This window comes from Ambystoma mexicanum, chromosome 3q (genome assembly GCF_040938575.1).
Source record: "Ambystoma mexicanum isolate Mex_15411 chromosome 3q, UKY_AmexF1_1, whole genome shotgun sequence".
Classification (NCBI taxonomy): Eukaryota; Metazoa; Chordata; class Amphibia; order Caudata; family Ambystomatidae; genus Ambystoma; species Ambystoma mexicanum.
The window spans coordinates 814,878,419-814,890,634 of record NC_090926.1 but is presented as its reverse complement, the minus strand read 5'-3'; the positions used below and the strand labels follow the sequence as shown (position 1 = coordinate 814,890,634).

Sequence of the window (12,216 nt, the reverse complement as noted above, 5' to 3'; positions counted from 1 at the left end):
ATGGGTGAATGCACGCAACACACACGCAGAAACAGGCACGGCGCCTGCAATCAACATCAGCAACCATGCACAAGGGCCTCTTAACAAAAATGTTGCTTTCAAACTCGCATGCATCATGGCTCACACTCATGCACACACATCACCGGAGGGTCATGCATCATGGCTTGTATACCACAGACACAGTGGATAGATTCAGTGGATACAATGGTGACCGCACTGCATGAGTGAATCTACACATCATCACGGACATGTGTCATGCATCCATGGCGTTTCAAAGTCACACACACACTTCTCAGACACACACACACATGTGCACCATACATGTACATGAGAGCAGCACCCATCCCTCAGCCCCCTCCATGTCCAAGAACAAAAACGGGCATGCATTCATGTGTGCATTCTGCATACAGCTCCCCATGTTGCATTGGAACACATGCACCATCCATGTGGTTCACACATTACTGCTCTCACATCATGCATGACCATGATGTCCCTGCACACACACATACATACATACATACATAGGCTATGTCACACAGAGGCAAATATCAGACTACCAGCACACTGCAACATGCCCTGTCTCACACAGCAATGCTTGGCCACTTACCGCTCAACTCCACCCTCATCTGGATGTTGCTCATGCTGACCCTGCACCCCTCTGCATCCTCTGCCTTCGCGAGGCGCCGGACCTTGTAGAGCAGGCTTGTGCAACCTTTTTGAATGTGGGGCCGAAGTATTAACTTTTTGTCACCCAGTGGGCCGGCGAACCAAAAGTCAACAACCTCACCTAAAGCAGTATATTAAAAAGCAATATTGTGTGACCTTTGACACAATAGCATCACAGGCAGTAATAGCTATGCAGTCCCAAAGATAGCTTTTGGTGTCATGGGCAGTGATCAAAGGTTAGTTGCTTGTGATTTCTTTCAGTGTCTATGTGTTAATATTTTTCTGAAATGGTGGGGGCGACCGAGCGTAGCGAGGGAGCTACAAGGATCTAGGGAGGGTTTGGGGCGGTTTCCCCCCCAAGAATTATTTTTCAAATATGGGGTTGAAATGGTGCATTTTACAGCAGAAAAGGTGACCAAAAAGCTATAAGTTTACAATCAGTTCTAAAGGGGAACATGAAAATTCCATATCACCAACAGCAGACAAGAACATTTTACAACACAACACATTTTAATGATCAATGTGTCCACAGTGTAAGACAGCACTGTCACTGATGTAACACATTGTCATGCAGGTTGTACCCAAAATATGCCTCTGTAGCAACTTGTCTATGTTGGCTGTTCCCAATTTAGGCCAGCATTGTCCTGTACAAAGCATGATTGATGCTGACTGAGCATGTACAGTGTGCCCAATACATATGACAGCGTATCTCTGTAATACACATTACTCCTGTGGTGATAAAAGAAGCATAATTCAATTCAACAGATAAAATGTGGAAAAGCGATCACCCAAAGGTGAACCTAATTGAAGAAACGCAATGTGAGCACAATCTTAAAGTATGAAACCTAGCAGGCCTAGTGCACACTTTACCTTTTCTTTCTTTCACCAACAAATCGGGGGGAGAGCGCGAACGCAGTCCCCCACTACCAGAAATAATGCGGTCGCGTATCCCGCATTTGGGGACATAGCAGGGGTCAGCAAATCCGATGTGCAATGGGTAAGCCTCACCCTGGGAGATCTGCCCTTGAGATCAGATTCTCCCCTGCCAGCTAAGTATGAGTTGCATGCAAGAGGGCAGGGGTTGGTCCAGTTCTGGAAGCCCCGCTAAGCGAGGGTGAGAAGGCAGGCCCTGACCCAGCCCCGCCCCCCCCCACCCCCCGGAAGCTCTGAGCGTCTGCAGAGCTGCCTGTCCCGTGTGCAGGGGGAAGCTCCGGCAGGCAGAGCCCAGCAGAAGAGCAGATTGGAGCAGTTCCTTTCTCCCATCAGGCCCTGCTCAGCCCGAGATTTCTATAAATCGCAGGATGGTTCGAGCAGGTCTGTTGCAGTCTGCCCACTGGCCTGTCGGCCCCACACGGGCCCATAGCGCTCCTGAGCGGAGCTGCTCAGCGCTGGGCCCATTGACACCATCATAATCATCCTGGACCTCGACGTTCCACCACCCCTGAATATCAGAGTTCTGCTCAATGACAATGCTGAAGCTTTGACATCTTTGCCGTAACCATATGCCGTGTTGTGTCAGCCGAGCCTGCACAGCGCCAAAGGCACGTATTCCCTTGTCCGGGCCCAGAGGTCACCGAGTCTTCCAGTGCCATCCACTTGGCATGGGCTACTGTTCCCAGCGTTTTCTACCCGCAAATCAGCAACACTGCCAAACAGAACTGCATCATTGGGGCCCATGGCTACTGCTCTCCGACTTGACCCAAGCCCAGCGCAAAGGCACCCATGCTCCTGGTCTGATGCTGAAAAGCCTGGCTCTGCTGAGATCCGAAAGACAAGAACTAAGGTATTTCGGGAACATAGTACTATTGTTTTTTGTGTTGCAACCGTATCAGCTCACACCTCTCCTGAAGGGTATAGGCTGCCCTCAGACTGCGCTACCAAAAGAGTGAAAATAAGTTATACCTGTTGGGCTTGCCTGTTTTACTTTTATGATTGGGATCACTGCTGCATGGATATTAAGCACATTATAAATAACCTATCATATCATACATCACAGCAAGGTGTAGGACTGAATTGGCAAAGGGACTGGGGCTCCCATCTGCGATATGTCAAGCTCCCACCCCACCCCCCATGTGGATCTGAACAAAATATGTGCAGCCTTCATAAGCAACTTACAGAAACATTGGCAGGTGGTCCACTGAGGCCCATTTGCTGGTTGCAGTGTGTTACTAGGGTAACATTGTGCGCTAGCCCTTGGTGTTCCTTTTCCCCGCCGCTTGTGCTTTGAGTCGGGGCAGCATTCTTCCTCCGCGTTTTGTTAAAAAAATATGTTGGTCACATTGTTATTCTTATTCAGATCTCGGTTATGAACTGTGCACCAACCTGCGCCTAATGTTTTCAGCTCTGTGTCGTCCTGCTTCCAATTGTGCCTGAGCTGATACAGAAAATGGCATTTGTTCCGCATGCGTGTGTTTATACATTTTCCCCCATCTGCCATAGTTAAGAGTAGTTAGCTGCTCAACCGTAGTATGTCCAAAAGGGTAGGGTCTTTCAGACACCCTTTGTGCTGGCTCAGGCGCCAGAGAACTTGATGGGGTATGCCCGCCGTGCAACTCGTGTTCCAGTGAGGTTTCAGCTTGCTGTGTACACACGGTATTCCCCTTTCTTCTTTTCAGATGGCTATGTGCTTTAAAATGTGGTTGTCGTATAATTTACGACCTGCCGTGTTGAGGGGTCACGCCTGCTTTCCCTCTGCTGTTCCAACACACAATGCTCCTGGTGGTATCAATTCTTTGCAGTTTCTGCCTGTGGCCGCTTATCTCCCAATGTGTTGTGGCCCCGTGTGTTCCTGCTTCCAAATGAAGCCCACGTTGATTTTAGGAAGGCTCTGGAGCGTTTCAGCAGTGGTACGCAGAGGTGTCGGAGGGGTTGGGTAAAGTCAGTCATCTGCGCGGGCCCTCCAGGCTGCCATGGTTTCCTCACCCCCTATGGCCTTATGAGATTCCATTTCCCTTTTCTGCAGGCGCCAGTATGCTGGTGCTCCTTTTGCAGCATCCCTGGTCGCAGCTGGCAGAAGCACCCAGCGTTTTGATGTGCCAGCCGGGTTGACAAATGTATTTATTTCTGCAATTTTTGTCGGATATCCGACAAACATTGCATAAATAAACAAATTAACACGTCGTGGCTGAGGACTGTAACTACCTCTGTTGACCCCAAAGTTACAGTTTTACGCACAGGCACATTTTTTTTTTTTAATTTATTTTTTTAATTTTTTTTTTTTTTTACTCAACAGTTGTTCAACATACGGCCTTGCGGGCCACATAAAATGGCTTGCAGGGCCGCATTGTGGCCCGCGGGCCGTATGTTGGACAACCCTGTTGTAGAGGGTCCTGGACCTGAAGTCCTCCCAACGCTTCCGGACGTTCTTGATGTCGCGGGTTGCCACCCCCTCCGTGTTGATGGCAACCACTGCGTCCTCCCAGATCCTCTCCCGTCCTTCCTTGTTTGCGTGTGATGTTCCGAAGAAGGCATCATAATGCCCCAGGACATGCTCCACCAGGACACCAACTTCCTTCTCACTGAAGCTGGTGGCCCTCTGCCTCTCTGGCCGGGGGTCGCCAGTGGTCTCAGATGGTGTTTGCCCCGACATGGCGACCCCCGAGGCAGGTGTGGGTGGGCAACTGGGTCCTAGGGCTGGGCTGTGGAGCGATGGTATCCCAGTCGGGAGTCTTCTGTTCCAGCAGGGGTGGACACAGCAACTGGACCCCTGCAGATGGCTGACGTGCAGGCACCAAATAGCAGGGCACCTGGGCAGCAGGCAGGCAGCAGCAGATGGCTGGTGGGAGCGTTCTCGGGGCTCTTGGGGGCAGGAAAATGGCCTTTTGGGCAGGAGTATGGTCTTCCGTGTGTTTTCAAGTGGCCAGCTTGATACGGAGTGATTTGGCACGTGAAAAAAGTGCACGTCAGCATGAAATCCGAGGAAAGGCCCTTAGCATGTAAGCGCGTAAGTTACGTTACACGCACAGGCGTTCCCCACAACACGGGTGCATTGTGAATCAGCACGTGAGAAAACTGCACGTCACCGTGCTATTGGAGGAAAGGGCGTAAGTGCGTAAGTGACGTTGTACGTGTGGGCTGGCTTAAAAGGTATCACGCTATTTTCTTGTACATGCTTTTTGTGGAGAGCGAGCGGGTGATTCTTGTACTTCTTGTCGGTTCACACGCGATTACTTCACAACGTTTTCAGTTCATACTCCCTGTTTCCTCAGACTGCGTTCTTTTCTTCTTTTGGCGGGGGTGTTGCCAACGCGCACACGCGCGTCTTTTTCACGTTCTTTTTCAAGGCAGATGGTGAGTCACGCACGTTTTTTTCCAACTGTGGTGTTTTCCTGTGTGTCGCGTACCCCTTCAGAGGTCATTGTAGGCTGCGTGTAACACACGTACGCTTATTTTTGTGTAGCATAGTGCGGGTTCATTTTTCCACTCACGTGGTCTACCAGGGGTTGCGTGCACGTGTTCTTTTGTTTTTGGGGTGCCTGTGCGTTGCGTGACCCGTCATCTTCCCCCAGGGGTCACATACAGCCTTGCTAGAGCACTAGGTTACGAATTCCATCTAGTACCCTACCCCTTTCACCCCAATTGCCCAGGACAATTGTTTACTGGAACTCCCATACGCACAACATCAGTGCCATGGCTGGGAGGCGACCAAGCAGTAAGGGAGGCAAAGGTGGCCGACCTCCAAAAGGTGGGCATGGTGGGCGCGGTAGGGGACGTGGCCAGGATTTGCAGGGTGCCCCTAGAGCCCCCTGTGTGGAGGACCAATCGGGGCCACCTATGCCCCCCCCAATGGTTGTGGGAAACGTAGCTGACACCATCCCAGCTCAGCCCTTGTTGGACCGGCCCATTTTGTCACCTGAACCGGCACAGGATGACTCCCAGGCTGACTTCCAGGTCAGCAAGTCTAATCCACGTGTGGCGTGAAAGTTGCTGTCACCAGGCCACGTGGATCTGGGGCAGCAATGTCATCTGCTGCCCCAAGTAGGCAGGGTGGGGAGGCTGCAGGGGCAGCTGCAGCTCAATCCACCCCAGCTCCGAGTCTCCCAGCCGGGACAGTGTCGGTCCAGGTTATCACACCGACGTTGGCCCTGCCGACATCACCCTGCAGCCAATGCCTGCACCAAGACCTATGGTCATTGTGTCTTTACAGGCTTCTAGTACCGAGTCCACCTGCGCTTCTGCCCCTACTGACCAGAGCGGCGTAAGCCACTCAGGATCCGCACCACCTTACAAAAAGAAGAAGAAGGGTGCTCTTGCACTACAGGCTGAGACCCCAGACACGGCTACACACTCCGGCACGTCAAGGAAGCCTAGCTTCAATGACATCGAACTTGACGCACTTGTGGCCTATGTGTCGGCACATAGCCGCGAAATGTTGGTGACTGCAGGCTGTAAGACTACGACTGCTCAACGTAGGGCCCACTGGCAGATCATCGCGGACAACATTAGTGCCCTTGGATTTGTGAGGCGCACAGCTGATTGACCTTAAATGCAGAGCAAAGAACAAGCTGGCTTCCAATCATGCCTCTACTCTGGTGACTGGCGGTGGATCTCCACCAGAGGACGACCAACTCACTGAACATGAGTCTGTTGCTGGAACCTTCGTCACAGAGGAACAGATCCAAGGCGTGGGAGACCTACCAGATTATGAGGCATTGTCCGGTGAGTGCCCATGCAAGTGTGTGTAATCCATGTGTATGTTTCATGGGTGATGTGTAATGATTGAGTGCCAGGTGAGGGTGTGTACTCCCGAGTGGTATGGGTCACCCATGTGCTTCCTCCAAACCATTCACCGGCCTTGGGTTTGGGTAGGACAGTATCCCTTCGGACCACAGTAGCCAATTAGCGCCACATTACTGCAGTTGCCCTTGAACTGTCATCTTGCAACAACATTGTTCTGATTTTTCAGTGTTAATTCAGCCTGATTGTTTCAATCCTCCCATTTTTGCAACGCATTTTTCAGCCCTAATGCAACATATGTAACATGCTTCTGTCATAGATTACAACCCACATTGGCACACATGTATTACCTTGTTATGGGAATGATTTGACCATTCAGGCTGATTGAGTAAGGGCCTGCTCACATTAATTTTTGGGGCCTGTTTGAATTTGTAACATGATTGTTGTTTCCTGTCATGTTGAAGTGACCAACCATTGATGTATCCATCTGCCTGCCATCACTGTATTATTGCACATTGGATGTGTTGCACTGTGTGGCACATGCGTATTTTGTCACACTATTTTGCATTTTTCATCTCATCATGTCCATATCACATGGAAGGGTGACAGTACTCATTCACTGACATATGGCTGTACTTGTCAAATGTACCATGGCTATGCTACGTGCCATCTGTGTGCTGGCATGTGTCATGTATGTGGATTGCCCATGCCGCTCACAGGCTAATTTGTAATGCCAGTGCTAGCACATTTGTTGATTTTCCATCTTGGAGTCCTCAGTGTCTGCTTTTTGCCTCCCCTTCCAGCTCATTGACAGTGCATGCATGCCAGAGTTATAGTCGCGTGGGACATGTGTTGTTCATGTACTGGATCGCTGCCTTGTCAGGCCTATGTGTGTGCTATGGTGCTCATGCCCGCTTCCATTTGTTGCCTTTCATGTTTTTGCAGGTGATGACGCACTTGATGCTGTTGAGGTGGAGGAGATGGTGCAGACCCAGGAGGAATCTCAGCCACGACCGGGCACCAGTGGAGGATGTGTTGTGGTGGTGGGTGAAAACCCTATCCTCCTGCAGACCATACTGTCCACGGGTGTCTCTGGGTGCACCTCCCCAGACCTCTACGATTCAGGTGCTGAATCGGACAGTGGGATTTATGTGCTGTTGCAGGTGAGTATTTCTGGCAGGTATGCTGTTCTGTCCAACCCACCTGCACCGGGGGTAGGCCCATCTATGGGGATGTCAGTGTTGGTAGCTCCGCCTTTGGCGATTACGGATGCAGGGTCACACTCCACTACATCTGACCCTGTTCCTGGGCCAGCAGATCAGAGGGGGGATGCAGTCCTGCAGCCTCAGGCAGTACCAGCACAGCAAGGTGCAGATTGCCTTGCCCCAAACAGGTGTGGTGCCCGCCGACGCGGTGGCCGTACGCCACCAGGCAATACTGTATGGGAAAACTCCATTTACAGTATAGCAGCACAACAGGGAGCATTGGTTGAAATGATGGCTCAGGCAATGGAGAGGGTGGCCACTTCCATTCTCCCCCCTGAAAGGCAGATGGAGCAAAAACACCAGGCAACAGACTCCATTTGCCAATCACACAGGGAAGACATGTTAGCAATCCAACAGGGACCGACGGGCGGCAGTGGAGACTATGCGCAAAGCCATATCTGTAGAGTCACAGGGCCACAGGGAAGCCCTGAGGTTAGAACTCCATTTCCTCAGGGAGACTCTGGGTGAACTTGAGGCTTCCCGAAATTTTAGGTCAGAACAGCTCACACGTTTGCTCTCAGCTGAGCTGCAGGCAACTCGTGAGGAGATCCGGGCATCACGCGTGGCCATGCGTGCAGAAATGCAGGCAACCCGTGAGGTGCTGTATGGGGATCTCCGTACTAGCATCCTCCAGAACAAGACCTTCCACACCCGCATGCTTGCTGCCATGGAGGACCATACCAGGGCTTTGCGTGGGCTGCCTCCCATAGCACCGCCACCTCCTGATGTAGCAGCAGAGGGTGAAGGGAGCAACAGCAGTTCTCCCACATTGGCGTAGCCGTGCAGGTCATGAGCCCATGGAGGTATTTGTTTTCGCAACATCCACGCAGGTGGGTGTTGGTGTGCACCCTGTCCTCGAACCTCCTGGGTAGCCCCCCCCCACCCCCTGGTCCACACATGGCCATTTTTGATTTTTGTATTTTTATTATTTTTTTTACAGTGCGTTGCCTTGTGTGGCTCCCGTGGGCATCCACTGTGTATTCCAGCGGGGCACATGCAGGCTTGTCCTGTCTTTGGATTAGAGGCTTGGGTTCATGACACACACACCTCTCCTGCTTCCCCTTTCCATGGGCTTGCAAAGGGTATGACCAAGTGACAGTGACTTACATAGTGACATTGGGCTCCCATGAGCTGTGTGGGCAGTCTGTAGTCAAAACTGTGTGGACATCCCTAGTGGGGAATGTTGTTGTATTGAACACTGCATGATGTATTGATATGTGCTTGTGCATCCATGTCTTCCTCCTTATACACAGGTACCTTCTTCATGTCTTCACAAGGCCGTCTCCTTTGCAGATGCAGTTCATGTTGTATGCAGTACACTGACACATTTGCCTGACAGCAACACTCTGCAGTTGGAAGGGGTGGATGTGCTGGCTTATTCAGGTTGTAAGACTTGCACTACTTTGATTTTGTACTGTCATATTTTGCCACTGTTTTATCCTGTGTTGCTGGTAAGTATTTGTTCATGTGTGCTGTTTGTTACTGATTACTGGGAGCATATAGTCGGTAGCCTGTTTACATTTGGGATAGTGCACTTTGTGACACTTGTGTCATGTGTTGTGCATTCATTTGGTTGCTTTCACATGGCATGACATGCCATGGTGTGTTGGGTAGCTGAGATGGGGAGGAGTTTGGTGACATGGCACTATTTTCATGTTGTATTTTGAAAGGGGGTAGTCATTCATGCAGCATAGAAGTGTGTCTTTTTGTGACACAGCATTGGTTGTCTTTCAGTAGGTAGGAATGCACACAATGTAACACTTCCAGGTGACCAATCTCAGGCTGGTATGGTTGTGACAGTTGACTGTCCCTTATATCATCATCGATTGTCAGCTGGTATGTGCCAGGGCTGTGTTCACTCCACAGGGGTGTGATTTTATGTGAAGTAATTAGCCACCAGCTGCGTACGGGCTGCCTCACCACGTGCCCTTTCCCCTCCCATGCGCAGCGGACGTGCATGTGGTTGGGGATGTGGGGGCACCACCATGTCCACCGGCAGGCGCCGGCGGGTTGCAACGTTGTGCAGCCACTATGATCCTGCACACTACTGGGGGCGCGTATAGCAGCTGCCCAGCAGAGCGGTCAAGGGAGTGAAAGCGTGCTTGAGCACTCCGAATATGCTCTCCACTATGCCCCGGGTTGCAATATGGGCTGTGTTGTATCTTAGCTCGGGTGGTGTGGTGGAATTCTGAATTGGCGTCATCATGTGGGTGCTCAGCGGTTAGGCACTGTCCCCTGGGGAGGTGATGATGGGTATCATTAGTGGGGTTGTGATATTACTCAGTATCTGACATGCATGCATGTGCAGAGGCATTTCTACTCCCCAAGCAGCCATGTATAGCCATGCCGCCCAGCTTCTAGGTCCCGGTTTAAAGGCGACATTCTGAAAATGAAACTGTCATGGGTGGACCCTGGATAGTTGGCATAGCACTTTGGGGAAGTGTGCCACCCTGTAAAAGTCCTGGCCGGCAGCCTGCCTTTCTGCAGGAGTTCTGGGCATGTATATGTGTCTGCGGATTTGGGGTCGCGGACTGAAGAGCGTGCAGTCATGATGGCCAACACCTGGTGTAGGCAGCGTGACTGCGTGGCCTGTGACACCCCCCCCCCACTATGGCACTTGTCCGCTGAAATGAACCAGTGGCCAAGAAGTGCAGTACATTGAGCACCTTTTCCAAGAGGCTCAGTGCTTGGGAGCACAGGGTGGGTGATGTGAGGTCATCCTCCCACTCACTCACCAGGTCAAGTATTATGTGTGGTGGGAACCTGTACCTCCCATACACCTGGTCATCAGGCATCCCAAAAAGGCAGGTCCTGGGTGTAAAAATTCTGGGCCTGGCTACCTCCTCCTCCTGTGGTGTCCGACGACCACTGCTGCGAGGAACGGTATATTCATCGTAGCGTCTGAGCTTGTTTGTTGTTTGCGTGCACTTTTATGCTGCGCGGGGCTGCGTACGCCCGCTTCCTGCTGGCGTACGTGTCTCCGGATTAGCGCGTCTTTTTTGGCGCACGTGTTTCCCCTGTTCGATTCCATGAATACGTGTTGTAGGCACGTGTGTGGGTGTTCCGCGCATTTACCTCCTGTACTTCCCCCGTAACGCCCACATTTTCACGCGTTGTTCTCCATTCCGCGTGGTACGCCCCGTGTTTCACCCACTTTCGTTGTGTGCGCCGCATCATGTGCGCTTTCGCTGTGCGCTTAGCGCATGCCGTTTGATGACGTGTGTGCCCACGTGCGCCACGCATGATTTTAGCGCACATCCCAGGATTTACACACGCAGGGACTTCCATGAATCGATGTGTGCGGCTTTCGCACGCTTGCGCTGCGATTTTCGGTGCACATTAATTCCATGAATCGGCCTATTAATTGCTTTAATGTCATCCGATGTAATTTGGTCTAGTTCCATAATGGAACGGAATATTGCTAGCATAGTAGGTCTGTTCGGGAATGGATCTGTCCTTAGTCTATCCAACATTGTTACAATTAAAACATCAGTATTAGTTAAGATTATATTTGAGGTAGTTTATATTGGTGCATTTGGCAACTGGATATCTTTAATGCCTTGGTTAGTGATCTGATCCTAAGCAATGAAAGTAAGAACTGAGGGAGCATGATGTTCAGAACAACAGATTTGCGTATCTATTTCAAGTATAGTGCTTAGTGCAATACAACGTTTCTGGTCGAGAGTCAAATGTGTATGGGGCTACATCTAGGTTGACACAAAAAAAGCACTTTGACTTATTCAGAATAGTTCTGGTAGCATGGAGACTATGGTGTACAACGTCTATGCTCGGAAAAGATAGAATGGGATAAACCGATGGGTTTAATGATTCTGGATCAATTTCATGGATATCGATTACAGGTTGGTTAGTAGATGCAGAACAATCATTTCCATCAATGCATTTTTTTTCATTTACACAACATTCATCCAGCGGGCCTTGGCTTATACTTGAATGGCTCAAGGGAGGGAGAGCTTGAGGGGAATGATTTAATGAGTTGCTAATACCAGGAATGACAATAGCAGGTTCCAGTTGAGAGCGTGGTTGGTTGGGCTTCGGTATTGTTAAGCTCTCAATAAATGTTCTTGTCTTTTGGTTAATATTTTTTATTATTAGGGGCAGAGGCATTTTTGGATTTGTTTACAATTAATTTTAGGTGATAAAGGTTCTCTTAATTTTCTTGTTCCTTTTCCTTTTCTTGGCTAGTAGTTTGTCAAGAGACGTATCCAAAATAGAAGTCTTGTGGTTGGAGATTTCTATAATCTCTGGTATAACAGAAGCCAAGTCTGTGTTTCCCTCAGCGTGGGACGGGGGGAGTAGTATTCACTATAATGTCACAAGCAGGAGGCATGCTAAACAAATTTGAACTCTCCATCCCTGCCACAAGTTCAGTGAAGGAAGGCCGAAGATGTATGTTATCGGATTCAACAAAGGTAAAAGGTTTCATAACAGGTTTCCAGGAGTCAAGTTTAATTCTGCCAGCAATCCAGTCTAATTTGGATTCAAAGAGAGAGTTTGAAGTGCAGACACTGAATCCAAACATTCGTATAGTTTTGTTAGGGTATAGATGCTTAAATTCATAGCTGTCAGTGCATTGTCTATTGCAAGTGTA

General features: G+C 50.1%; 1 protein-coding gene and 1 non-coding gene across 2 annotated transcripts in view; both read right to left on the bottom strand.

Annotated features, from left to right (window-relative positions):
• SPAG9 (sperm associated antigen 9) overlaps positions 1-12,216 on the bottom strand; it is a 2,727,931-nt gene that overhangs the window by 904,216 nt on the left and 1,811,499 nt on the right. The window lies entirely within an intron of this gene.
• LOC138448158 (U1 spliceosomal RNA) lies at positions 1,562-1,723 on the bottom strand. The gene has a single exon (XR_011260011.1). It is a non-coding gene; the product is annotated as a U1 spliceosomal RNA (small nuclear RNA).